A 27,627-nucleotide genomic window follows, 5' to 3' on the forward strand; every position below is an offset into this window, starting at 1 on the left:
TATCTCCCTGGACTTGCAGTTGAGTCCCCAGGGTGCCCCATGGCCCTCCACCTAGGGCCCTCTGACCCGAGCAAGCTACCCAGGGCTCCAACTCTCTTCCTGGACTAGCAGTATAGGCCCCAGGGTGCCCCCTGTTCCTCCACCTAGGGGCCCCTGACCCAAGCAAGCTGCCCAGAGGTCCACCTCTCTCCCTGGACTTGCAATAGAGGCCCCAGGGTGCCCCCTGGCCCTCCCCCTAGGGGCCTTTGACACCAGCAAGCTTCCCAGTGGTCCACCTCTCTCCCTAGACTTGCAGTAGAGGCCCCAGGGTGACCCTTGGCCCTCCACCTAGGGACCTCTGACCCCAGCAAGCTACCCAGGGGCCTACCTATCTCCCTGGACTTGCAGTAAAGTCCCCAGGGTGCCCCATGGCCCTCCACGTAGGGCCCTCTGACCCCAGCAAGCTACCCACGGGTCCAACTCTCTCCCTGGACTTGCAGTAGAGGCCCCAGGGTACCCCGTGGCCCTCCACCCAGGGGCCTCTGAACCCAGCAAGCTACCCAGGGTTCCACCTCTCTCCCTGGACTTATAGTATAGGCCCTACGGTGCCCCCTGACCCTCCCCTTAGGGGCTACTGACCCCAGCAAGCTTCCCAGTGATTCACCTCTCTCCTAGACTTGCAGTAGAGGCCCTAGGCTGCCCTCTGGCCCTCCTTCTATTGGCCTCTGACCCCAGCAAGCTACCCAGGGCTTCACCTCTCTCCCTGGACTTGCAGTAGAGGCCCCAGGGTGCCCATTGGCCCTCCAACTAGGGGCCTCTTACCCCAGCAAGCTACCCAGGGGTCCACCTCTCTCTTTTAACTTGCAGTATAGGCCCCAGGGTGCCCCCTGGCCCTTCCACCTAGGGGCATCTGACCTCAGCAAGCTACCCAGGGGTCCACCTCTCTCCCTGGACTTGCAGTATAGGCCCCAGGTTGCCCCCTGGCCCTCCAACTAGGGGCATCTAACACCAGCAAGCTACCCAGGGGTCCAACACTCTCCCTGGAATTGCAATAGAGGCCCCAGGGTGCCCCCTTGCCCTCCACCCAGGGGCTACTGACCTCAGCAAGCTACCCAGGGGTCCACCTCTCTCCCTGGACTTATAGTAGAGTTTTCAGGGTGCCCCCTGGCCCTCCACCTAGGGGCCTCTGAGTCCAGCAAGCTACCCAGGGGTCCACATCTCTCCCTGGACTTGCATTAGAGGCCCCAGGGTACCCCCTGGCCCTCCAACTAGGGGCCTCTGACCCCAGCAAGCTACCCAGGCGTCCAACTCTCTCCTTGGACTTGCAGTATAGGCACCAGGGTGCCCCCTGGCCCTCCACCTAGGGGCATCTGACCCCAGCAAGCTACCCAGGGGTCCACCTCTCTCCCTGGACTTGCAGTATAGGACCCAGGGTGCCTCCTGGCCCTCCAACTAGGGGCATCTAACACCAGCAAGCTACCCAGGGGTCCACCTCTCTCCCTGGACTTGCAGTATAGGCCCCAGGGTGCCCTCTGGCCCTCCACTTAGTTGCATCTGACACCAGCAAGCTACCCAGGGGTCCACCTCTCTCCCTGGACTTGCAGTATAGGCCCCAGTGTGCCCTCTGGCCCTCCACCTAGGGGCCTCTGACCCCAGCAAGCTACCCAGGGGTCCACATCTCTCCCTGGACTTGCAGCAGAGGCCTCAGGGTACCCCGTGGCCCTCCACCAAGGGACCTCTGACCCCAGCAAGCTACCCAGGGGCCTACCTATCTCCCTGGACTTGCAGTAGAGTCCCCAAGGTGCCCCATGGCCCTCCATCTTGGGCCCTCTGACCCCAGCAAGCTACCCAGGGCTCCAACTCTCTCCCTGGACTTGCAGTATAGGCCCCAGGGTGCCCCCTGGTCCTCCACCTAAGGGCCCCTGGCCCAAGCAAGCTGCCCAGGAGTCCACCTCTCTCCCTGGACTTGCAATAGAGGCCCCAGGGTGCCCCTTGGCCCTCCTCCTAGGGGCCTCTGACCCCAGAAAGCTACCCAGGGGTCCACCTTTCTCCCTGTACTTATAGTAGAGGCCCTACGGTGCCCCCTGGCCCTCCCCTTAGGGGCCTCTGACCCCAGCAAGCTACCGAGGGGTCCACCTCTCCCTGGACTTGTAGTAGAGGCCCTAGGCTGCCCTCTAGCCCTCCACCTAGGGGCCTCTGACCCCAGCAAGCTACTCAGGGCTCCACCTCTCTCCCTGGACTTGCAGTAGAGGCCCCAGGTTGACCCTTGGCCCTCCACCTAGGGCCCTTTGACCCCAGCAAGCTACCCAGAGGTCCACCTCTCTCCCTGGACTTGCAGTATAGGCCACAGGGTGCCCCCTTGCCCTCCACCTAGGGGCATCTGACCCCAGCAAGCTACCCAGGGCTCCACCTCTCTCCCTGGACTTGTAGTAGAGGCCCTAGGCTGCCCCCTTGCCCTACACCTAGGGGCCTCTGACCCCAGCAAGCTGCCCAGGGGCCTGCCTATCTCCCTGGACTTGCAAAAGTGTTCCCAGGGTGCCCCATGGCCCTCCACGTAGGGCCCTCTGACCCCAGCAAGCTACCCAGGGGTCCAACTCTCTCCCTGGACTTGCAGAAGAGGCCCCAGGGTACCCAGTGGCCCTCCACCTAGGGGCCTCTGACCCCAGCAAGCTACCCAGGGGTCCACAACTCTCCCTGGACTTGCAGTAGAGGCCCCTGGGTACCCCGTGGCCCTCCACCTAGGGGCCTCCGAACCCAGCAAGCTACCCAGGGGTCCAGCTCTCTCCCTGGAATTGCAATAGAGGCCCCAGGGTGCCCCCTTGCCATCCACCTAGGGCCCTCTGACCCCAGCAAGCTACCCAGGGCTCCACCTCTCTCCTTGGACTTGCAGTAGAGGCCACAGGGTGCCCATTGGCCCTCCACCTAGGGGTCTCTGACCCCAGCAAGCTACCGAGGGGTCCACCTCTCTCCCTGGACTTGCAATAGAGGCCCCAGGGTGCCCAGTGACCCTCCACCTAGGGGCCTCTGACTTCAGCAAGCTACCCAGGGGTCCACATCTCTCCGTGGACTTGCAGTAGACGCTGCTGGGTACCCCGTGGCCCTCCACCTAGGGGCCTCTGACCCCAGCAAGCTACCCAGGGGTCCACAACTCTCCCTGGACTTGCAGTAGAGGCCCCTGGGTACCCCGTGGCCCTCCACTTAGGGGCCTCTGACCCCAGCAAGCTACCCAGGGGTCCACCTCTCTCCCTGGACTTTTAGTAGAGGCCCCTGGGTGCCCCCTGGCCCTCCACCTAGGGGCCTCTGATCCCAGCAAGCTACCCAGGGCTCCACCTCTCTCCCTGGACTTATAGTGGAGGCCCCAAGGTGTCCCCTGGCCCTCCACCTAGGGGCCTCTGACCCCAGCAAACTACCTAGGGGTCCACATCTCTTCCTGGGCTTGCAGTAGAGTCCCCAGGGTGCCCCATGGCCCTCCACCTAGGGCCCTCTGACCCCAGCAAGCTACCCAGGGCTCCAACTCTCTCCCTGGACTTGCAGTATAGGCCCCAGGGTGCCCCCTGGTCCTCCACCTAGGGGCCTCTGACCCTAGCAAACTACCCAGGGGTCCACCTCTCTCCCTGGACTTGCAGTAGAGGCCCCAGGGTGCCCCATGGCCCTCCCCCTAGGGGCCTCTGACACCAGCAAGCTTCCCAGTGGTCCACCTCTCTCCCTAGACTTGCAGTAGAGGCCCCAGGGTGACCCTTGGCCCTCCACCTAGGGGTCTCTGACCCCAGCAAGCTACCCAGGGTCCTACCTAACTCCCTGGACTTGCAGTAGAGGCCCCAGGGTACCCCGTGGCCCTCCACCCAGGGGCCTCTGAACCCAGCAAGCTACCCAGTGGTCCACCTCTCTCCCTGGACTTATAGTAGAGGCCCTACGGTGCCCCCTGGCCCTCCCCTTAGGGGCTACTGACCCCAGCAAGCTTCCCAGTGATTCACCTCTCTCCCTGGACTTGCAGTAGAGGCCCTAGGCTGCCCTCTGGCCCTCCAACTATTGGCCTCCGACCCCAGCAAGCTACCCTGGGCTTCACCTCTCTCCCTGAACTTGCAGTATAGGACTCAGGGTGCCCATTGGCCCTCCACCTAGGGGCCTCTGACCCCAGCAAGCTACCGAGGGGTCCACCTCTCTCCCTGGACTTGCAGTATAGGCCACAGGGTGCCGCCTTGCCCTCCACCAAGGGGCCTCTGAACCCAGCAAGCTACCCAGGGCTCCACCTCTCTCCCTGGACTTGCAGCAGAGGCCCCAGGGTGCCCCCTTGCCCTCCACCCAGGGGCTACTGACCCCAGCAAGCTACCCATGGCTCCACCTCTCTCCCTGAACTTGCAGTAGAGGCCCCAGGGTACCCTGTGGCCCTCCACCTAGGGGCCTCTGACCCCAGCAAGCTACCCAGGGGTCCATATCTCTCCCTAGACTTGCAGTAGAGGCCCCAGGGTACCCCGTGGCCCTCCACCTAGGGGCCTCTGAACCCAGCAAGCTACCCAGGGGTCCAGCTCTCTCCCTGAAATTGCAATAGAGGCCCCAGGGTGCCCCCTTTCCCTCCACCCAGGGGCTACTGACCCCAGCAAGCTACCCAGGGCTCCACCTCTTTCCCTGATACTTGTAGTAGAGGCCCTAGGCTGCCCTCTGGCCCTCCACTTAGGGGCCTCTGACCCCAGCAAGCTACTGAGGGGTCCACCTCTCTCCCTGGACTTGCAATAGAGGCCCCAGGTTGCCCCCTGGCCCTCCAACTAGGGGCATCTAACACCAGCAAGCTACCCAGGGGTCCAACACTCTCCCTGGAATTGCAATAGAGGCCCCAGGGTGCCCCCTTGCCCTCCACCCAGGGGCTACTGACCTCAGCAAGCTACCCAGGGGTCCACCTCTCTCCCTGGACTTATAGTAGAGTTTTCAGGGTGCCCCCTGGCCCTCCACCTAGGGGCCTCTGAGTCCAGCAAGCTACCCAGGGGTCCACATCTCTCCCTGGACTTGCATTAGAGGCCCCAGGGTACCCCCTGGCCCTCCAACTAGGGGCCTCTGACCCCAGCAAGCTACCCAGGCGTCCAACTCTCTCCTTGGACTTGCAGTATAGGCACCAGGGTGCCCCCTGGCCCTCCACCTAGGGGCATCTGACCCCAGCAAGCTACCCAGGGGTCCACCTCTCTCCCTGGACTTGCAGTATAGGACCCAGGGTGCCTCCTGGCCCTCCAACTAGGGGCATCTAACACCAGCAAGCTACCCAGGGGTCCACCTCTCTCCCTGGACTTGCAGTATAGGCCCCAGGGTGCCCTCTGGCCCTCCACTTAGTTGCATCTGACACCAGCAAGCTACCCAGGGGTCCACCTCTCTCCCTGGACTTGCAGTATAGGCCCCAGTGTGCCCTCTGGCCCTCCACCTAGGGGCCTCTGACCCCAGCAAGCTACCCAGGGGTCCACATCTCTCCCTGGACTTGCAGCAGAGGCCTCAGGGTACCCCGTGGCCCTCCACCAAGGGACCTCTGACCCCAGCAAGCTACCCAGGGGCCTACCTATCTCCCTGGACTTGCAGTAGAGTCCCCAAGGTGCCCCATGGCCCTCCACCTTGGGCCCTCTGACCCCAGCAAGCTACCCAGGGCTCCAACTCTCTCCCTGGACTTGCAGTATAGGCCCCAGGGTGCCCCCTGGTCCTCCACCTAAGGGCCCCTGGCCCAAGCAAGCTGCCCAGGAGTCCACCTCTCTCCCTGGACTTGCAATAGAGGCCCCAGGGTGCCCCTTGGCCCTCCACCTAGGGGCCTCTGACCCCAGAAAGCTACCCAGGGGTCCACCTTTCTCCCTGTACTTATAGTAGAGGCCCTACGGTGCCCCCTGGCCCTCCCCTTAGGGGCCTCTGACCCCAGCAAGCTACCGAGGGGTCCACCTCTCCCTGGACTTGTAGTAGAGGCCCTAGGCTGCCCTCTAGCCCTCCACCTAGGGGCCTCTGACCCCAGCAAGCTACTCAGGGCTCCACCTCTCTCCCTGGACTTGCAGTAGAGGCCCCAGGTTGACCCTTGGCCCTCCACCTAGGGCCCTTTGACCCCAGCAAGCTACCCAGAGGTCCACCTCTCTCCCTGGACTTGCAGTATAGGCCACAGGGTGCCCCCTTGCCCTCCACCTAGGGGCATCTGACCCCAGCAAGCTACCCAGGGCTCCACCTCTCTCCCTGGACTTGTAGTAGAGGCCCTAGGCTGCCCCCTTGCCCTACACCTAGGGGCCTCTGACCCCAGCAAGCTGCCCAGGGGCCTGCCTATCTCCCTGGACTTGCAAAAGTGTTCCCAGGGTGCCCCATGGCCCTCCACGTAGGGCCCTCTGACCCCAGCAAGCTACCCAGGGGTCCAACTCTCTCCCTGGACTTGCAGAAGAGGCCCCAGGGTACCCCGTGGCCCTCCACCTAGGGGCCTCTGACCCCAGCAAGCTACCCAGGGGTCCACAACTCTCCCTGGACTTGCAGTAGAGGCCCCTGGGTACCCCGTGGCCCTCCACCTAGGGGCCTCCGAACCCAGCAAGCTACCCAGGGGTCCAGCTCTCTCCCTGGAATTGCAATAGAGGCCCCAGGGTGCCCCCTTGCCATCCACCTAGGGCCCTCTGACCCCAGCAAGCTACCCAGGGCTCCACCTCTCTCCTTGGACTTGCAGTAGAGGCCACAGGGTGCCCATTGGCCCTCCACCTAGGGGTCTCTGACCCCAGCAAGCTACCGAGGGGTCCACCTCTCTCCCTGGACTTGCAATAGAGGCCCCAGGGTGCCCAGTGACCCTCCACCTAGGGGCCTCTGACTTCAGCAAGCTACCCAGGGGTCCACATCTCTCCGTGGACTTGCAGTAGACGCTGCTGGGTACCCCGTGGCCCTCCACCTAGGGGCCTCTGACCCCAGCAAGCTACCCAGGGGTCCACAACTCTCCCTGGACTTGCAGTAGAGGCCCCTGGGTACCCCGTGGCCCTCCACTTAGGGGCCTCTGACCCCAGCAAGCTACCCAGGGGTCCACCTCTCTCCCTGGACTTTTAGTAGAGGCCCCTGGGTGCCCCCTGGCCCTCCACCTAGGGGCCTCTGATCCCAGCAAGCTACCCAGGGCTCCACCTCTCTCCCTGGACTTATAGTGGAGGCCCCAAGGTGTCCCCTGGCCCTCCACCTAGGGGCCTCTGACCCCAGCAAACTACCTAGGGGTCCACATCTCATCCTGGGCTTGCAGTAGAGTCCCCAGGGTGCCCCATGGCCCTCCACCTAGGGCCCTCTGACCCCAGCAAGCTACCCAGGGCTCCAACTCTCTCCCTGGACTTGCAGTATAGGCCCCAGGGTGCCCCCTGGTCCTCCACCTAGGGGCCTCTGACCCTAGCAAACTACCCAGGGGTCCACCTCTCTCCCTGGACTTGCAGTAGAGGCCCCAGGGTGCCCCATGGCCCTCCCCCTAGGGGCCTCTGACACCAGCAAGCTTCCCAGTGGTCCACCTCTCTCCCTAGACTTGCAGTAGAGGCCCCAGGGTGACCCTTGGCCCTCCACCTAGGGGTCTCTGACCCCAGCAAGCTACCCAGGGTCCTACCTAACTCCCTGGACTTGCAGTAGAGGCCCCAGGGTACCCCGTGGCCCTCCACCCAGGGGCCTCTGAACCCAGCAAGCTACCCAGTGGTCCACCTCTCTCCCTGGACTTATAGTAGAGGCCCTACGGTGCCCCCTGGCCCTCCCCTTAGGGGCTACTGACCCCAGCAAGCTTCCCAGTGATTCACCTCTCTCCCTGGACTTGCAGTAGAGGCCCTAGGCTGCCCTCTGGCCCTCCAACTATTGGCCTCCGACCCCAGCAAGCTACCCTGGGCTTCACCTCTCTCCCTGAACTTGCAGTATAGGACTCAGGGTGCCCATTGGCCCTCCACCTAGGGGCCTCTGACCCCAGCAAGCTACCGAGGGGTCCACCTCTCTCCCTGGACTTGCAGTATAGGCCACAGAGTGCCGCCTTGCCCTCCACCAAGGGGCCTCTGAACCCAGCAAGCTACCCAGGGCTCCACCTCTCTCCCTGGACTTGCAGCAGAGGCCCCAGGGTGCCCCCTTGCCCTCCACCCAGGGGCTACTGACCCCAGCAAGCTACCCATGGCTCCACCTCTCTCCCTGAACTTGCAGTAGAGGCCCCAGGGTACCCTGTGGCCCTCCACCTAGGGGCCTCTGACCCCAGCAAGCTACCCAGGGGTCCATATCTCTCCCTAGACTTGCAGTAGAGGCCCCAGGGTACCCCGTGGCCCTCCACCTAGGGGCCTCTGAACCCAGCAAGCTACCCAGGGGTCCAGCTCTCTCCCTGAAATTGCAATAGAGGCCCCAGGGTGCCCCCTTTCCCTCCACCCAGGGGCTACTGACCCCAGCAAGCTACCCAGGGCTCCACCTCTTTCCCTGATACTTGTAGTAGAGGCCCTAGGCTGCCCTCTGGCCCTCCACTTAGGGGCCTCTGACCCCAGCAAGCTACTGAGGGGTCCACCTCTCTCCCTGGACTTGCAATAGAGGCCCCAGGGTGCCACGTGACCCTCCACCTAGGGGCCTCTGACCTCAGCAAGCTACCCAGGGGTCCACATCTCTCCGTGGACTTGCAGTAGACGCCGCTGGGTGCCCCCTGGCCCTCCACCTAGGGGCCTCTGACCCCAGCAAGCTACCCAGGGGTCCACCTCTCTCCCTGGACTTTTAGAAGAGGCCCCAGGGTGCCCCCTGGCCCTCCACCTAGGGGCCTCTGACCCCAGCAAACTACCCAGGGGTCCACCTCTCTTCCTGGACTTGCAGTAGAGGCCCTAAGGTGCCCCCTGGCCCTCCCCCTAGGGGCCTCTGACACCAGCAAGCTTCCCAGTGGTCCACCTCTCTCCCTAGACTTGCAGTAGAGGCCCCAGGGTGACCCTTGGCCCTCCACCTAGGGGCCTCTGACCCCAGCAAGCTACCCAGGGTCCACCTATCTCCCTGGACTTGCAGTAGAGTCCCCAGGGTGCCCCATGGCCCTCCACCTAGGGCCCCTCTGACCCCAGCAAGCTACCCAGGGCTCCAACTCTCTCCCTGGACTAGCAGTATAGGCCCCAGGGTGCCCCCTGGCCCTCCCCCTAGGGGCCTCTGACACCAGCAAGCTTCCCAGTGGTCCACCTCTCTCCCTAGACGTGCAGTAGAGGCCCCAGGGTGACCCTTGGCCCTCCACCTAGGGACCTCTGACCCCAGCAAGCTACCCAGGGGCCTACCTATCTCCCTGGACTTGCAGTAGAGCCCCCAGGGTGCCCCATGGCCCTCCACCTTGGGCCCTCTGACCCCAGCAAGCTACCCAGGGCTCCAACTCTCTCCCTGGACTTGCAGTATAGGCCCCAGGGTGCCCCCTGGTCCTCCACCTAGGGGCCCCTGACCCAAGCAAGCTGCCCAGGGGTCCACCTCTCTCCCTGGACTTGCAATAAAAGCACCTGGGTGCCCCTTGGCCCTCCACCTAGGGGCCTCTGACCCCAGAAAGCTACCCAGGGGTCCACCTCTCTCCCTGGACTTGCAATAAAAGCACCAGGGTGACCCTTGGCCCTCCACCTAGGGACCTCTGACCCCAGCAAGCTACCCAGGGGCCTACCTATCTCCCTGGACTTGCAGTAGAGCCCCCAGGGTGCCCCATGGCCCTCCACCTTGGGCCCTCTGACCCCAGCAAGCTACCCAGGGCTCCAACTCTCTCCCTGGACTTGCAGTATAGGCCCCAGGGTGCCCCCTGGTCCTCCACCTAGGGGCCCCTGACCCAAGCAAGCTGCCCAGGGGTCCACCTCTCTCCCTGGACTTGCAATAAAAGCACCTGGGTGCCCCTTGGCCCTCCACCTAGGGGCCTCTGACCCCAGAAAGCTACCCAGGGGTCCACCTCTCTCCCTAGACTTGCAGACTAGGCCCCAGGGTGACCCTTGGCCCTCCACCTAGGGGCCTCTGACCCCAGCAAGCTACCCAGGGGCCTACCTATCTCCCTGGACTTGCAGTAGAGTCCCCATGGTGCCCCATGGCCCTCCACCTAGGGCCCTCTGACCCCAGCAAGCTACCCAGGGCTCCAACTCTCTCCCTGGACTAGCAGTATAGGCCCCAGGGTGCCCCTTGGTCCTCCACCTAGGGGCCCCCAACCCAAGCAAGCTGCCCAGAGGTCCACCTCTCTCCCTGGACTTGCAATAGAGGCCCCAGGGTGCCCCCTGGCCCTCCCCCTAGGGGCCTCTGACACCAGCAAGCTTCCCAGTGGTCCACCTCTCTCCCTAGACTTGCAGTAGAGGCCCCAGGGTGACCCTTGGCCCTCCACCTAGGGACCTCAGACCCCAGCAAGCTACCCAGGGGCCTACCTATCTCCCTGGACTTGCAGTAGAGTCCCCAGGGTGCCCCATGGCCCTCCACCTTGGGCCCTCTGACCCCAGCAAGCTACTCAGGGCTCCAACTCTCTCCCTGGACTTGCAGTATAGGCCCCAGGGTGCCCCCTGGTCCTCCACCTAGGGGCCCCTGACCCAAGCAAGCTGCCCAGGGGTCCACCTCTCTCCCTGGACTTGCAATAGAGGCCCCAGGGTGCCCCTTGGCCCTCCACCTTGGGGCCTCTGACCCTAGAAAGCTACCCAGGGGTCCACCTCTCTCCCTAGACTTGCAGTCTAGGCCCCAGGGTGACCGTTGGCCCTCCACCTAGGGGCCTCTGATCCCAGCAAGCTGCCCAGGGGCCTGCCTATCTCCCTGGACTTGCAGTAGTGTCCCCAGGGTGCCCCATGGCCCTCCACGTAGGGCCCTCTGACCCCAGCAAGCTACCCAGGGGTCCAGCTCTCTCCCTGGAATTGCAATAGAGGCCCCAGGGTGCCCCCTTGCCCTCCACTTAGGGCCCTCTGACCCCAGCAAGCTACCCAGGGCTCTACATCTCTCCCTGGACTTATAGTAGAGTTTCCAGGGTGCCCCCTGGCCCTCCACCTAGGGGCCTTTGAGTCCCTTAAGCTACCCAGGGGTCCACATCTCTCCCTGGACTTGCAGTAGAGGCCCCAGGGTACCCCCTGGTACTCCACCTAGGGGCCCCGGACCCAAGCAAGCTGCCCAGGGGTCCACATCTCTCCCTGGACTTGCAGTAGAGGCCCCAGGGTGCCCCCTGGTCCTCCACCTAGGGGCCTCCGAACCCAGCAAGCTACCCAGGGGTCCAGCTCTCTCCCTGGACTTGCAATAGAGGCCCCAGGGTGCCCTCTTGCCCTCCACCCAAGGGCTACTGACCCCAGCAAGCTACCCAGGGCTCCACCTCTCTCCCTGGACTTGTAGTAGAGGCCCTAGGCTGCCCTCTGGCCCTCCACCTAGGGGCCGCTGGCCCCAGCAAGCTACCCAGGGCTCAGCCTCTCTCCCTGGACTTGCAGTAGAGAACCCCAGGGTGCCCATTGGCCCTCCACCTAGGGGTCTCTGACCCCAGCAAGCTACCGAGTTGTCCACCTCTCTCCCTGGACTTGCAATAGAGGCCCCAGAGTGCCCCGTGACCCTCCACCTAGGGGCCTCTGACCCCAGCAAGCTACCCAGGGGTCCACATCTCTCCCTGGACTTGCAGTAGAGGCCCCAGGGTGCCCATTGGTCCTCCACCTAGGGGTCTCTGACCCCAGCAAGCGACCGAGGGGTCCACCTCTTTCCCTGGACTTGCAATAGAGGCCCCAGGGTGCCCCCTGGTCCTCTACCTAGGGGCCCCGGACCCAAGCAAGCTACCCAAGGGTCCACCTCTCTCCCTGGACTTATAGTAGAGGTCCTACGGTGCCCCCTGGCCCTCCCCTTTGGGGCTACTGACCCCAGCAAGCTTCCCAGTGATTCAACTCTCTCCCTGGACTTGCAGTAGAGGCCCTAGCCTGCCCTCTGGCCCTCCACCTATGGGCCTCTGACCCTAGTAAGTTACCTAGGGCTTCACCTCTCTCCCTGGACTTGCAGTAGAGGCCCCAGGGTGCCCATTGGCCCTCCACCTAGGGGCCTCTGACCCCAGCAAGCTACCGAGGGGTCCACCTCTCCCTGGACTTGCAGTAGAGGCCCCAGGGTGCCCCTTGGCCCTCCACCTAGGGGCCTCTGACCCCAGCAAGCTACCCAGGGGTCCACATCTCTCCCTGGACTTGCAGTAGACGCCCCTGGGTGCCCCCTGGCCCTCCACCTAGGGGCCTCTGACCCCAGCAAGCGACCCAGGGGTCCACATCTCTCCCTGGATTTATAGTAGAGGCCCTACGGTGCCCCCTGGCCCTCCCCCTAGGGGCCTCTGACACCAGCAAGCTTCCCAGTGATTCACCTCTCTCACTGGACTTGCAGTAGAGGCCCCAGGTTGACCCTTGGCCCTCCACCTAGGGGCGTCTGACCCCAGCTAGCTGCCCAGGGGCCTGCCTATCTCCCTGAACTTGCAGAAGAGTCCCCAGGGTTCCCCATGGCCCTCCACCTAGGGCCCTTTGACCCCAGCAAGCTACCCAGGGGTCCACCTCTCTCCCCGGACTTGCAGTAGACGCCCCTGGGTGACCCCTGGCCCTCCACCTAGGAGCCTCTGACCCCAGCAAGCTACCCAGGGGTCCACCTCTCTCCCTGGACTTATAGTAGAGTTTCCAGGGTGCCCCCTGGCCCTCCACCTAGGGGCCTTTGAGTCCCTTAAGCTACCCAGGGGTCCACATCTCTCCCTTGACTTGCAGTAGAGGCCCCAGGGTACCCCCTGGCCCTCCAACTAGGGGCCTCTGACCCCAGCAAGCTACCCAGGGGTCCACCTCTCTCCTTGGACTTGCAGTATAGGCCCCAGGGTGCCCCCTGGCCCTCCACCTAGGGGCATCTGACCCCAGCAAGCTACCCAGGGGTCCACCTCTCTCCATGGACTTGCAGTATAGGACCCAGGGTGCCCCCTGGCCCTCCAACTAGGGGCATCTAACACCAGCAAGCTACCCAGGGGTCCACCTCTCTCCATCTCCATGGACTTGCAGTATAGGCCCCAGGGTGCCCTCTGGCCCTCCACCTAGGGGCATCTGACACCAGCAAGCTACCCAGGGGTCCAGCTCTCTCCCTGGACTTGCACTATAGGCCCCAGTGTGCCCTCTGGCCCTCCACCTAGGGGCCTATGACCCCAGCAAGCTACCCAGGGGTCCATATCTCTCCCTAGACTTGCAGTAGAGGCCCCAGGGTACCCCGTGGCCCTCCACCTAGGGGCCTCTGAACCCAGCAAGCTACCCAGGGGTCCAGCTCTCTCCCTGAAATTGCAATAGAGGCCCCAGGGTGCCCCCTTTCCCTCCACCCAGGGGCTACTGACCCCAGCAAGCTACCCAGGGCTCCACCTCTTTCCCTGATACTTGTAGTAGAGGCCCTAGGCTGCCCTCTGGCCCTCCACTTAGGGGCCTCTGACCCCAGCAAGCTACTGAGGGGTCCACCTCTCTCCCTGGACTTGCAATAGAGGCCCCAGGGTGCCACGTGACCCTCCACCTAGGGGCCTCTGACCTCAGCAAGCTACCCAGGGGTCCACATCTCTCCGTGGACTTGCAGTAGACGCCGCTGGGTGCCCCCTGGCCCTCCACCTAGGGGCCTCTGACCCCAGCAAGCTACCCAGGGGTCCACCTCTCTCCCTGGACTTTTAGAAGAGGCCCCAGGGTGCCCCCTGGCCCTCCACCTAGGGGCCTCTGACCCCAGCAAACTACCCAGGGGTCCACCTCTCTTCCTGGACTTGCAGTAGAGGCCCTAAGGTGCCCCCTGGCCCTCCCCCTAGGGGCCTCTGACACCAGCAAGCTTCCCAGTGGTCCACCTCTCTCCCTAGACTTGCAGTAGAGGCCCCAGGGTGACCCTTGGCCCTCCACCTAGGGGCCTCTGACCCCAGCAAGCTACCCAGGGTCCACCTATCTCCCTGGACTTGCAGTAGAGTCCCCAGGGTGCCCCATGGCCCTCCACCTAGGGCCCCTCTGACCCCAGCAAGCTACCCAGGGCTCCAACTCTCTCCCTGGACTAGCAGTATAGGCCCCAGGGTGCCCCCTGGCCCTCCCCCTAGGGGCCTCTGACACCAGCAAGCTTCCCAGTGGTCCACCTCTCTCCCTAGACGTGCAGTAGAGGCCCCAGGGTGACCCTTGGCCCTCCACCTAGGGACCTCTGACCCCAGCAAGCTACCCAGGGGCCTACCTATCTCCCTGGACTTGCAGTAGAGCCCCCAGGGTGCCCCATGGCCCTCCACCTTGGGCCCTCTGACCCCAGCAAGCTACCCAGGGCTCCAACTCTCTCCCTGGACTTGCAGTATAGGCCCCAGGGTGCCCCCTGGTCCTCCACCTAGGGGCCCCTGACCCAAGCAAGCTGCCCAGGGGTCCACCTCTCTCCCTGGACTTGCAATAAAAGCACCTGGGTGCCCCTTGGCCCTCCACCTAGGGGCCTCTGACCCCAGAAAGCTACCCAGGGGTCCACCTCTCTCCCTGGACTTGCAATAAAAGCACCAGGGTGACCCTTGGCCCTCCACCTAGGGACCTCTGACCCCAGCAAGCTACCCAGGGCTCCAACTCTCTCCCTGGACTTGCAGTATAGGCCCCAGGGTGCCCCCTGGTCCTCCACCTAGGGGCCCCTGACCCAAGCAAGCTGCCCAGGGGTCCACCTCTCTCCCTGGACTTGCAATAAAAGCACCTGGGTGCCCCTTGGCCCTCCACCTAGGGGCCTCTGACCCCAGAAAGCTACCCAGGGGTCCACCTCTCTCCCTAGACTTGCAGACTAGGCCCCAGGGTGACCCTTGGCCCTCCACCTAGGGGCCTCTGACCCCAGCAAGCTACCCAGGGGCCTACCTATCTCCCTGGACTTGCAGTAGAGTCCCCATGGTGCCCCATGGCCCTCCACCTAGGGCCCTCTGACCCCAGCAAGCTACCCAGGGCTCCAACTCTCTCCCTGGACTAGCAGTATAGGCCCCAGGGTGCCCCTTGGTCCTCCACCTAGGGGCCCCCAACCCAAGCAAGCTGCCCAGAGGTCCACCTCTCTCCCTGGACTTGCAATAGAGGCCCCAGAGTGCCCCCTGGCCCTCCCCCTAGGGGCCTCTGACACCAGCAAGCTTCCCAGTGGTCCACCTCTCTCCCTAGACTTGCAGTAGAGGCCCCAGGGTGACCCTTGGCCCTCCACCTAGGGACCTCAGACCCCAGCAAGCTACCCAGGGGCCTACCTATCTCCCTGGACTTGCAGTAGAGTCCCCAGGGTGCCCCATGGCCCTCCACCTTGGGCCCTCTGACCCCAGCAAGCTACTCAGGGCTCCAACTCTCTCCCTGGACTTGCAGTATAGGCCCCAGGGTGCCCCCTGGTCCTCCACCTAGGGGCCCCTGACCCAAGCAAGCTGCCCAGGGGTCCACCTCTCTCCCTGGACTTGCAATAGAGGCCCCAGGGTGCCCCTTGGCCCTCCACCTTGGGGCCTCTGACCCTAGAAAGCTACCCAGGGGTCCACCTCTCTCCCTAGACTTGCAGTCTAGGCCCCAGGGTGACCGTTGGCCCTCCACCTAGGGGCCTCTGATCCCAGCAAGCTGCCCAGGGGCCTGCCTATCTCCCTGGACTTGCAGTAGTGTCCCCAGGGTGCCCCATGGCCCTCCACGTAGGGCCCTCTGACCCCAGCAAGCTACCCAGGGGTCCAGCTCTCTCCCTGGAATTGCAATAGAGGCCCCAGGGTGCCCCCTTGCCCTCCACTTAGGGCCCTCTGACCCCAGCAAGCTACCCAGGGCTCCACATCTCTCCCTGGACTTATAGTAGAGTTTCCAGGGTGCCCCCTGGCCCTCCACCTAGGGGCCTTTGAGTCCCTTAAGCTACCCAGGGGTCCACATCTCTCCCTGGACTTGCAGTAGAGGCCCCAGGGTACCCCCTGGTACTCCACCTAGGGGCCCCGGACCCAAGCAAGCTGCCCAGGGGTCCACATCTCTCCCTGGACTTGCAGTAGAGGCCCCAGGGTGCCCCCTGGTCCTCCACCTAGGGGCCTCCGAACCCAGCAAGCTACCCAGGGGTCCAGCTCTCTCCCTGGACTTGCAATAGAGGCCCCAGGGTGCCCTCTTGCCCTCCACCCAAGGGCTACTGACCCCAGCAAGCTACCCAGGGCTCCACCTCTCTCCCTGGACTTGTAGTAGAGGCCCTAGGCTGCCCTCTGGCCCTCCACCTAGGGGCCTCTGGCCCCAGCAAGCTACCCAGGGCTCAGCCTCTCTCCCTGGACTTGCAGTAGAGAACCCCAGGGTGCCCATTGGCCCTCCACCTAGGGGTCTCTGACCCCAGCAAGCTACCGAGTTGTCCACCTCTCTCCCTGGACTTGCAATAGAGGCCCCAGAGTGCCCCGTGACCCTCCACCTAGGGGCCTCTGACCCCAGCAAGCTACCCAGGGGTCCACATCTCTCCCTGGACTTGCAGTAGAGGCCCCAGGGTGCCTATTGGTCCTCCACCTAGGGGTCTCTGACCCCAGCAAGCTACCGAGGGGTCCACCTCTTTCCCTGGACTTGCAATAGAGGCCCCAGGGTGCCCCCTGGTCCTCTACCTAGGGGCCCCGGACCCAAGCAAGCTACCCAAGGGTCCACCTCTCTCCCTGGACTTATAGTAGAGGTCCTACAGTGCCCCCTGGCCCTCCCCTTTGGGGCTACTGACCCCAGCAAGCTTCCCAGTGATTCAACTCTCTCCCTGGACTTGCAGTAGAGGCCCTAGCCTGCCCTCTGGCCCTCCACCTATGGGCCTCTGACCCTAGCAAGTTACCTAGGGCTTCACCTCTCTCCCTGGACTTGCAGTAGAGGCCCCAGGGTGCCCATTGGCCCTCCACCTAGGGGCCTCTGACCCCAGCAAGCTACCGAGGGGTCCACCTCTCCCTGGACTTGCAGTAGAGGCCCCAGGGTGCCCCTTGGCCCTCCACCTAGGGGCCTCTGACCCCAGCAAGCTACCCAGGGGTCCACATCTCTCCCTGGACTTGCAGTAGACGCCCCTGGGTGCCCCCTGGCCCTCCACCTAGGGGCCTCTGACCCCAGCAAGCGACCCAGGGGTCCACATCTCTACCTGGATTTATAGTAGAGGCCCTACGGTGCCCCCTGGCCCTCCCCCTAGGGGCCTCTGACACCAGCAAGCTTCCCAGTGATTCACCTCTCTCACTGGACTTGCAGTAGAGGCCCCAGGTTGACCCTTGGCCCTCCACCTAGGGGCGTCTGACCCCAGCTAGCTGCCCAGGGGCCTGCCTATCTCCCTGAACTTGCAGAAGAGTCCCCAGGGTTCCCCATGGCCCTCCACCTAGGGCCCTTTGACCCCAGCAAGCTACCCAGGGGTCCACCTCTCTCCCCGGACTTGCAGTAGACGCCCCTGGGTGACCCCTGGCCCTCCACCTAGGAGCCTCTGACCCCAGCAAGCTACCCAGGGGTCCACCTCTCTCCCTGGACTTATAGTAGAGTTTCCAGGGTGCCCCCTGGCCCTCCACCTAGGGGCCTTTGAGTCCCTTAAGCTACCCAGGGGTCCACATCTCTCCCTGGACTTGCAGTAGAGGCCCCAGGGTACCCCCTGGCCCTCCAACTAGGGGCCTCTGACCCCAGCAAGCTACCCAGGGGTCCACCTCTCTCCTTGGACTTGCAGTATAGGCCCCAGGGTGCCCCCTGGCCCTCCACCTAGGGGTATCTGACCCCAGCAAGCTACCCAGGGGTCCACCTCTCTCCATGGACTTGCAGTATAGGACCCAGGGTGCCCCCTGGCCCTCCAACTAGGGGCATCTAACACCAGCAAGCTACCCAGGGGTCCACCTCTCTCCATCTCCATGGACTTGCAGTATAGGCCCCAGGGTGCCCTCTGGCCCTCCACCTAGGGGCATCTGACACCAGCAAGCTACCCAGGGGTCCAGCTCTCTCCCTGGACTTGCACTATAGGCCCCAGTGTGCCCTCTGGCCCTCCACCTAGGGGCCTATGACCCCAGCAAGCTACCCAGGGGTCCCCCTCTCTCCCTGGACTTGCAGTAGAGGCCCCAGGGTACCCCGTGGCCTTCCACCAAGGGACCTCTGACCCCAGCAAGCTACCCAGGGGCCTACCTATCTTCCTGGACTTGCAGTAGAGTCCCCAGGGTGCCCCATGGCCCTCCACCTTGGGCCCTCTGATCCCAGCAAGCTACCCAGGGCTCCAACTCTCTCCCTGGACTTGCAGTATAGGCCCCAGGGTGCCCCCTGGTCCTCCACCTAGGGGCCCCTGACCCAAGCAAGCTGCCCAGGGGTCCACCTCTCTCCCTGGACTTGCAATAGAGGCCCCAGGGTGCCCCTTGGCCCTCCACCTAGGGGCCTCTGAGTCCAGCAAGCTACCCCGGGGTCCACCTCTCTTCCTGGACTTGCAGTATAGGCCCCAGGATGCCCCCTGGCCCTCCAACTAGGGGCCTCTGACCCCAGCAAAGCTACCCAGGGGTCAACCTCTCTCCTTGGACTTGCAGTATAGGCCCCAGGGTGCCCCCTGGCCCTCCAACCAGGGGCTACTGACCCCAGCAAGCTACCCAGGGCTCCACCTCTCTCCCTGGATTTGCAGTAGAGGCCCCAGGGTACCCCGTGGCCCTCCACCTAGGGGCCTCTGACCCCAGCAAGCTACCCAGGGGTCCACATCTCTCCCTGGACTTGCAGTAGAGAACCCAGGGTGCCCATTGGCCCTCCACCTAGGGGTCTCTGATCCCAGCAAGCTACCGAGGGGTCCACCTCTCTCCCTGGACTTGCAATAGAGGCCCCAGGGTGCCCCGTGACCCTCCACCTAGGGGCCTCTGACCCCAGCAAGCTACCCAGGGCTCCACCACTCTCCCTGGACATGCAGTAGAGGCCCCAGTTTGACCCTTTGCCCTCCACCTAGGGCCCTTTGACCCCAGCAAGCTACCCAGGGGTCCACCTCTCTCCCTGGACTTGCAGTATAGGCCACAGGGTGCCCCCTTGCCCTCCACCTAGGGGCCTCTGACCCCAGCAAGCTACCCAGGGCTCCACCTCTCTCCCTGGACTTGCAGTAGAGGCCCCAGGGTGCCCTCTTGCCCACCACTCAGGGGCTACTGGCCCCAGCAAGCTACCCAGGGCTCCACCTCTCTCCCTGGACTTGCAGTAGTGGCCCCAGGGTACCCCGTGGCCCTCCTTCTAGGGGCCTCTGACCCCAGCAAGCTACCCAGGGGTCCAGCTCCCTCCGTGGACTTGCAATAGAGGCCCCAGGGTGCCCCCTTGCCCTCCACCTAGGGGCCTCTAAGTCCAGCAAGCAACCCAGGCGTCCACATCTCTCCCTGGACTTGCAGTAGAGGACCCAGGGTACCCCGTGGCCCTCCACCTAGGGGCCTCTGAACCCAGCAAGTTACCCAGGGGTCCAGCTCCCTCCGTGGACTTGCAATAGAGGCCCCAGGGTGCCCCCTTGCCCTCCACTAAGGGGCTACTGACGCCAGAAAGCTACCCAGGGCTCCACCTCTCTCCCTGGACTTGTAGTAGAGGCCCTAGGCTGCCCTCTGGCCCTCCACCTAGGGGTCTTTGACCCCAGCAAGCTACCCAGGGCTCCACTTCTCTCCCTGGACTTGCATTAGAGGCCCCAGGGTGCCCATTGGCCCTCCACCTAGGGGTCTCTGACCCCAGCAAGCTACCGAGGGGTCCAACTCTCTCCCTGGACTTGCAGTAGACGCCCCTGGGTGACCCCTGGCCCTCCACCTAGGGGCCTCTGACCCCAGCAAGCTACCAAGGGGTCCACCTCTCTCCCTGGACTTATAGTAGAGTTTCCAGGCTGCCCCCTGGCCCTCCACCTAGGGGCCTCTGAGTCCAGCAAGCTACCCAGGGGTCCACATCTCTCCCTGGACTTGCAGTAGAGGCCCCAGGGTACCCCCTGGCCCTCCAACTAGGGGCCTCTGACCCCAGCAAGCTACCCAGGGGTCCACCTCTCTCCTTGGACTTGCAGTATAGGCCCCAGGGTGCCCCCTGGCCCTCCACCTAGGGGCATCTGACCCCAGCAAGCTACCCAGGGGTCCACCTCTCTCCCTGGACTTACAGTATAGGACCCAGGGTGCCCCCTGGCCCTCCAACTAGGGGCATCTAACACCAGCAAGCTACCCAGGGGTCCACCTCTCTCCCTGGACTTGCAGTATAGGCCCCAGGGTGCCCTCTGGCCCTCCACCTAGGAGCATCTGACCCCAGCAAGCTACCCAGGGGCCTACCTATCTCCCTGGACTTGCAGTAGAGTCCCCAGGGTGCCCCATGGCCCTCCACCTAGGGCCCTATGACCCCAGCAAGCTACCCAGGGCTCCAACTCTCTCCCTGGACTAGCAGTATAGGCCCCAGGGTGCCCCCTGGTCCTCCACCTAGGGGCCCCTGACCCAAGCAAGCTGCCCAGAGGTCCACCTCTCTCCCTGGACTTGCAATAGAGGCCCCAGGGTGCCCCTTGGCCCTCCACCTAGGGGCCTCTGACCCCAGAAAGCTACCCAGGGGTCCACCTCTCTCCCTACACTTGCAGACTAGGCCCCAGGGTGACCCTTGGCCCTCCACCTAGGGGCCTCTGACCCCAGCAAGCTGCCCTGGGGCCTGCCTATCTCCCTGGACTTGCAGTAGTTTCCCCAGGGTGCCCCATGGCCCTTCACCTAGGGGCCTCTGACCCCGGCAAGCTAACCAGGGGTCCACCTCTCTTCCTGGACTTGCAGTATAGGTCCCAGGGTGCCCCCTGGCCCTCCAACTAGGGGCTACTGACCCCAGCAAGCTACCCAGGGCTCCACCTCTCTCCCTGGACTTGTAGTAGAGGCCCTAGGCTGCCCTCTGGCCCTCCACCTGGGGCCTCTGACCCCAGCAAGCTACCCAGGGCTCCACCTCTCTCCCTAGACATGCAGTAGAGTCCCCAGGTTGACCCTTGGCCCTCCACCTAGGGCCCTTTGACCCCAGCAAGCTACCCAGGGGTCCACCTCTCTCCCTGGACTTGCAGTATAGGCCACAGGGTGCCCCCTTGCCCTCCACCTAGGGGCCTCTGACCCCAGCAAGCTTCCCAGGGCTCCACCTCTCTCCCTGGACTTGCAGTAGAGGCCCCAGGTTGCCCCCTTGCCCTCCACCCAGGGGCTACTGGCCCCAGCAAGCTACCCAGGGCTCCACCTCTCTCCCTGGACTTGCAGTAGAGGCCCCTAGGGTACCCCGTGGCCCTCCACCTAGGGGCCTCTGACCCCAGCAAGCTACCCATGGGTCCAGCTTTCTTCCTGGACTTGCAATAGAGGCCCCAGGGTCCCCCCTGGCCCTCCACCTAGGGGCCTCTAAGTCCAGCAAGCTACCCAGGGGTCCACATCTCTCCCTGGACTTGCAGTAGAGGCCCCAGGGTACCCCGTGGCCCTTCACCTAGGGGCCTCTGAACCCAGCAAGCTACTCAGGGGTCCAGCTCCCTCCGTGGACTTGCAATAGAGGCCCCAGGGTGCCCCTTGCCCTCCATCGGGGGCTACTGACCCCAGCAAGCTACCCAGGGCTCCACCTCTCTCCCTGGACTTGTAGTAGAGGCCCTAGGCTGCCCTCTGGCCCTCCACCTAGGGGCCTTTGACCCCAGCAAGCTACCCAGGGCTCCACCTCTCTCCCTGGACTTGCAGTAGAGGCCCCAGGGTGCCCATTGGCCCTCCACCTAGGGGTCTCTGACCCCAGCAAGCTACCGAGGGGTCCACCTCTCTCCCTGGACTTGCAGTAGACGCCCCTGGGTGACCCCTGGCCCTCCACCTAGGGGCCTCTGACCCCCAGCAAGCTACCCAGGGGTACACCTCTCTCCCTGGACTTATAGTAGAGTTTCCAGGGTGCCCCCTGGCCCTCCACCTAGGGGCCTCTGAGTCCAGCAAGCTACCCAGGGGTCCACATCTCTCCCTGGACTTGCAGTAGAGGCCCCAGGGTACCCCCTGGCCCTCCAACTAGGGGCCTCTGACCCCAGCAAGCTACCCAGGCGTCCACCTCTCTCCTTGGACTTGCAGTATAGGCACCAGGGTGCCCCCTGGCCCTCCACCTAGGGTCATCTGACCCCAGCAAGCTACCCAGGGGTCCACCTCTCTCCCTGGACTTGCAGTATAGGACCCAGGGTGCCCCCTGGCCCTCCAACTAGGGGCATCTAACACCAGCAAGCTACCCAGGGGTCCACCTCTCTCCCTGGACTTGCAGTAGAGGCCCCAGGGTACCCCGTGGCCTTCCACCAAGGGACCTCTGACCCCAGCAAGCTACCCAGGGGCCTACCTATCTCCCTGGACTTGCAGTAGAGTCCCCAGGGTGCCCCATGGCCCTCCACCTTGGGCCCTCTGATCCCAGCAAGCTACCCAGGGCTCCAACTCTCTCCCTGGACTTGCAGTATAGGCCCCAGGGTGCTCCCTGGTCCTCCACCTAGGGGCCCCTGACCCAAGCAAGCTGCCCAGGGGTCCACCTCTCTCCCTGGACTTGCAATAGAGGACCCAGGGTGCCCCCTGGCCCTCCACCTAGGGGCCTCTGAGTCCAGCAAGCTACCCAGGGGTCCACCTCTCTTCCTGGACTAGCAGTATAGTCCCCAGGGTGCCCCCTGGCCCTCCAACTAGGGGCCTCTGACCCCAGCAAGCTACCTAGGGGTCCACGTCTCTCCTTGGACTTGCAGTATAGGCCCCAGGGTGCCCCCTGGCCCTCCAACCAGGGGCTACTGACCCCAGCAAGCTACCCAGGGCTCCACCTCTCTCCCTGGATTTGCAGTAGAGGCCCCAGGGTACCCCGTGGCCCTCCACCTAGGGGCCTCTGACCCCAGCAAGCTACCCAGGGGTCCACATCTCTCCCTGGACTTGCAGTAGAGAACCCAGGGTGCCCATTGGCCCTCCACCTAGGGGTCTCTGATCCCAGCAAGCTACCGAGGGGTCCACCTCTCTCCCTGGACTTGCAATAGAGGCCCCAGGGTGCCCCGTGACCCTCCACCTAGGGGCCTCTGACCCCAGCAAGCTACCCAGGGCTCCACCTCTCTCCCTGGACATGCAGTAGAGGCCCCAGGTTGACCCTTGGCCCTCCACATAGGGCCCTTTGACCCCAGCAAGCTACCCAGGGGTCCACCTCTCTCCCTGGACTTGCAGTATAGGCCACAGGGTGCCCCCTTGCCCTCCACCTAGGGGCCTCTGACCCCAGCAAGCTACCCAGGGCTCCACCTCTCTCCCTGGACTTGCAGTAGAGGCCCCAGGGTGCCCCCTTGCCCTCCACTCAGGGGCTACTGGCCCCAGCAAGCTACCCAGGGCTCCACCTCTCTCCCTGGACTTGCAGTAGAGGCCCCAGGGTACCCCGTGGCCCTCCACCTAGGGGCCTCTGACCCCAGCAAGCTACCCAGGGGTCCAGCTGTCTCCCTGGACTTGCAATAGAGGCCCCAGGGTGCCCCCTGGCCCTCCACCTAGGGGCCTCTGAGTCCAGCAAGCAACCCAGGCGTCCACATCTCTCCCTGGACTTGCAGTAGAGGACCCAGGGTACCCCGTGGCCCTCCACCTAGGGGCCTCTGAACCCAGCAAGTTACCCAGGGGTCCAGCTCCCTCCGTGGACTTGCAATAGAGGCCCCAGGGTGCCCCCTTGCCCTCCACTAAGGGGCTACTGACCCCAGAAAGCTACCCAGGGCTCCACCTCTCTCCTTGGACTTGCAGTATAAGGCCCCAGGGTGCCCCCTGGCCCTCCACCTAGGGGCATCTGACCCCAGCAAGCTACCCAGGGGTCCACCTCTCTCCCTGGACTTGCAGTATAGGACCCAGGGTGCCCCCTGGCCCTCCAACTAGGGGCATCTAACACCAGCAAGCTACCCAGGGGTCCACCTCTCTCCCTGGACTTGCAGTATAGGCCCCAGGGTGCCCTCTGGCCCTCCACCTAGGGGCATCTGACCCCAGCAAGCTACCCAGGGGCCTACCTATCTCCCTGGACTTGCAATAGAGGCCCCAGGGTGCCCCCTGGCCCTCCACCTAGGGCCCTCTGACCCCAGCAAGCTACCCAGGGCTCCAACTCTATCTCTGGACTAGCAGTATAGGCCCCAGGGTGCCCCCTGGTCCTCCACCTAGGGGCCCCTGACCCAAGCAAGCTGCCCAGAGGTCCACCTCTCTCCCTGGACTTGCAATAGAGGCCCCAGGGTGCCCCTTGGCCCTCCACCTAGGGGCCTCTGACCCCAGCAAGCTACCCAGGGGTCCACCTCTCTCCCTACACTTGCAGACTAGGCCCCAGGGTGACCCTTGGCCCTCCACCTAGGGGCCTCTGACCCCAGCAAGCTGCCCTGGGGCCTGCCTATCTCCCTGGACTTGCAGTAGTTTCCCCAGGGTGCCCCATGGCCCTTCACCTAGGGGCCTCTGACCCCAGCAAGCTACCCAGGGGTCCACCTCTCTTCCTGGACTTGCAGTATAGGTCCCAGGGTTCCCCCTGGCCCTCCAACTCGGGGCTACTGACCCCAGCAAGCTACCCAGGGCTCCACCTCTCTCCCTGGACTTGTAGTAGAGGCCCTAGGCTGCCCTCTGGCCCTCCACCTGGGGCCTCTGACCCCAGCAAGCTACCCAGGGCTCCACCTCTCTCCCTGGACATGCAGTAGAGTCCCCAGGTTGACCCTTGGCCCTCCACCTAGGGCCCTTTGACCCCAGCAAGCTACCCAGGGGTCCACCTCTCTCCCTGGACTTGCAGTATAGGCCACAGGGTGCCCCCTTGCCCTCCACCTAGGGGCCTCTGACCCCAGCAAGCTACCCAGGGCTCCACCTCTCTCCCTGGACTTGCAGTAGAGGCCCCAGGGTGCCCCCTTGCCCTCCACCCAGGGGCTACTGGCCCCAGCAAGCTACCCAGGGCTCCACCTCTCTCCCTGGACTTGCAGTAGAGGCAACTAGGGTACCCCGTGGCCCTCCACCTAGGGGCCTCTGACCCCAGCAAGCTACCCAGGGGTCCAGCTTTCTTCCTGGACTTGCAATAGAGGCCCCAGGGTGCCCCCTGGCACTCCACCTAGGGGCCTCTGAGTCCAGCAAGCTACCCAGGGGTCCACATCTCTCCCTGGACTTGCAGTAGAGGCCCCAGGGTACCCCGTGGCCCTCCACCTAGGGGCCTCTGAACCCAGCAAGCTACTCAGGGGTCCAGCTCCCTCCGTGGACTTGCAATAGAGGCCCCAGGGTGCCCCTTGCCCTCCATCGGGGGCTACTGACCCCAGCAAGCTACCCAGGGCTCCACCTCTGTCCCTGGACTTGTAGTAGAGGCCCTAGGCTGCCCTCTGGCCCTCCACCTAGGGGCCTTTGACCCCAGCAAGCTACCCAGGGCTCCACCTCTCTCCCTGGACTTGCAGTAGAGGCCCCAGGGTGCCCATTGGCCCTCCACCTAGGGATCTCTGACCCCAGCAAGCTACAGAGGGGTCCACCTCTCTCCCTGGACTTGCAGTAGACGCCCCTGGGTGACCCCTGGCCCTCCACCTAGGGGCCTCTGACCCCAGCAAGCTACCCAGGGGTCCACCTCTCTCCCTGGACTTATAGTAGAGTTTCCAGGGTGCCCCCTGGCCCTCCACCTAGGGGCCTCTGAGTCCAGCAAGCTACCCAGGGGTCCACATCTCTCCCTGGACTTGCAGTAGAGGCCCCAGGGTACGGCCTGGCCCTCCAACTAGGGGCCTCTGACCCCAGCAAGCTACCCAGGCGTCCACCTCTCTCCTTGGACTTGCAGTATAGGCACCAGGGTGCCCCCTGGCCCTCCACCTAGGGGCATCTGACCCCAGCAAGCTACCCAGGGGTCCACCTCTCTCCCTGGACTTGCAGTATAGGACCCAGGGTGCCTCCTGGCCCTCCAACTAGGGGCATCTAACACCAGCAAGCTACCCAGGGGTCCACCTCTCTCCCTGGACTTGCAGTATAGGCCCCAGGGTGCCCTCTGGCCCTCCACTTAGTTGCATCTGACACCAGCAAGCTACCCAGGGGTCCACCTCTCTCCCTGGACTTGCAGTATAGGCCCCAGGGTACCCCGTGGCCCTCCACCAAGGGACATCTGACCCCAGCAAGCTACCCAGGGGCCTACCTATCTCCCTGGACTTGCAGTAGAGTCCCCAAGGTGCCCCATGGCCCTCCACCTTGGGCCCTCTGACCCCAGCAAGCTGCCCAGGAGTCCACCTCTCTCCCTGGACTTGCAATAGAGGCCCCAGGGTGCCCCTTGGCCCTCCACCTAGGGGCCTCTGACCCCAGAAAGCTACCCAGGGGTCCACCTTTCTCCCTGGATTTATAGTAGAGGCCCTACAGTTTCCCCTGACCCTCCCCTTAGGGGCTACTGACCCCAGCAAGCTTCCCAGTGATTCACCTCTCTCCCTGGACTTGCAGCAGAGGCCCTAGGCTGCCCTCTGGCCCTCCACCTATTGGCCTCTGACCCCAGAAAGCTACCCAGGGCTTCACCTCTCTCCCTGGACTTGCAGTAGAGACCCCAGGGTGCCCATTGGCCCTCCGCCTAGGGGCCTCTGACCCCAGCAAGCTACCCAGGGGTCCACACCTCTCCCTGGACTTGCAGTAGACGCCCCTGGGTGCCCCCTGGCCCTCCACCTAGGGGCCTCTGACCCCAGCAAGCGACCCAGGGGTCCACATCTCTCCCTGGATTTATAGTAGAGGCCCTACGGTGCCCCCTGGCCCTCCCCCTAGGGGCCTTTGACACCAACAAGCTTCCCAGTGATTCACTTCTCCCACTGGACTTGCAGTAGAGGCCTCAGGTTGACCCTTGGCCCTCCACCTAGGGCCGTCTGACCGCAGCAAGCTGCCCAGGGGCCTGCCTATCTCCTTGAACTTGCAGTAGAGTCCCCAGGGTGCCCCATGGCCCTCCACCTAGGGCCCTTTGACCCCGGCAAGCTACCCAGGGGTCCACATCTCTCCCTGGACTTGCAGTAGAGTTCCCAGGGTGCCCCCTTGCCCTCCACCCAGGGGCTTCTGACCCCAGCAAGCTACCCATGGCTCCAGCTCTCTCCCTGAACTTGCAGTAGAGGCCCCAAGGTACCCTGTGGCCCTCCACCTAGGGGCCTCTGACCCCAGCAAGCTACCCAGGGGTCCATATCTCTCCCTGGACTTGCAGTAGAGGCCCCTGGGAACCCCGTGGCCCTCCACCTAGGGGCCTCTGAACCCAGCAAGCTACCCAGGGGTCCAGCTCTCTCCCTGGAATTGCAATAGAGGCCCCAGGGTGCCCCCTTGCCCTCCACCCAGGGGCTACTGACCCCAGCAAGCTACCCAGGGCTCCACCTCTCTCCCTAGATTTTAAGTAGAGGCCCTAGGCTGCCCTCTGGCCCCCCACTTAGGGGCCTCTGACCCCAGCAAGCTACCCAGGGCTCCACCTCTCTCCCTGGACTTGCAGTAGAGGCCGCAGGGTGCCCATTGGCCCTCCACCTAGGGGTCTCTGACCCCAGCAAGCTACCCAGGGGTCCACCTCTCTCCCTGGACTTTTAGTAGAGGCCCCAGGGTGCCCCCTGGCCCTCCACCTAGGGGCCTCTGACCCCAGCAAGCTACCCAGGGGTCCACATCTCTCCCTGGACTTGCAGTAGAGGCCCCAGGGTACCCCGTGGCCCTCCACCTAGGGGCCTCTGAACCCAGCAAGCTACTCAGGGGTCCAGCTCCCTCCGTGGACTTGCAATAGAGGCCCCAGGGTGCCCCTTGCCCTCCATTAGGGGCTACTGACCCTAGCAAGCTACCCAGGGCTCCACCTCTCTCCCTGGACTTGTAGTAGAGGCCCTAGGCTGCCCTCTGGCCCTCCACCTAGGGGTCTTTGACCCCAGCAAGCTACCCAGGGCTCCACCTCTCTCCCTGGACTTGCAGTA

The sequence above is a fragment of the Danio rerio genome, chromosome 16 (assembly GCF_052040795.2).
Source record: "Danio rerio strain M-AB ecotype USA chromosome 16, GRCz13ab, whole genome shotgun sequence".
Taxonomy (NCBI): Eukaryota; Metazoa; Chordata; class Actinopteri; order Cypriniformes; family Danionidae; genus Danio; species Danio rerio.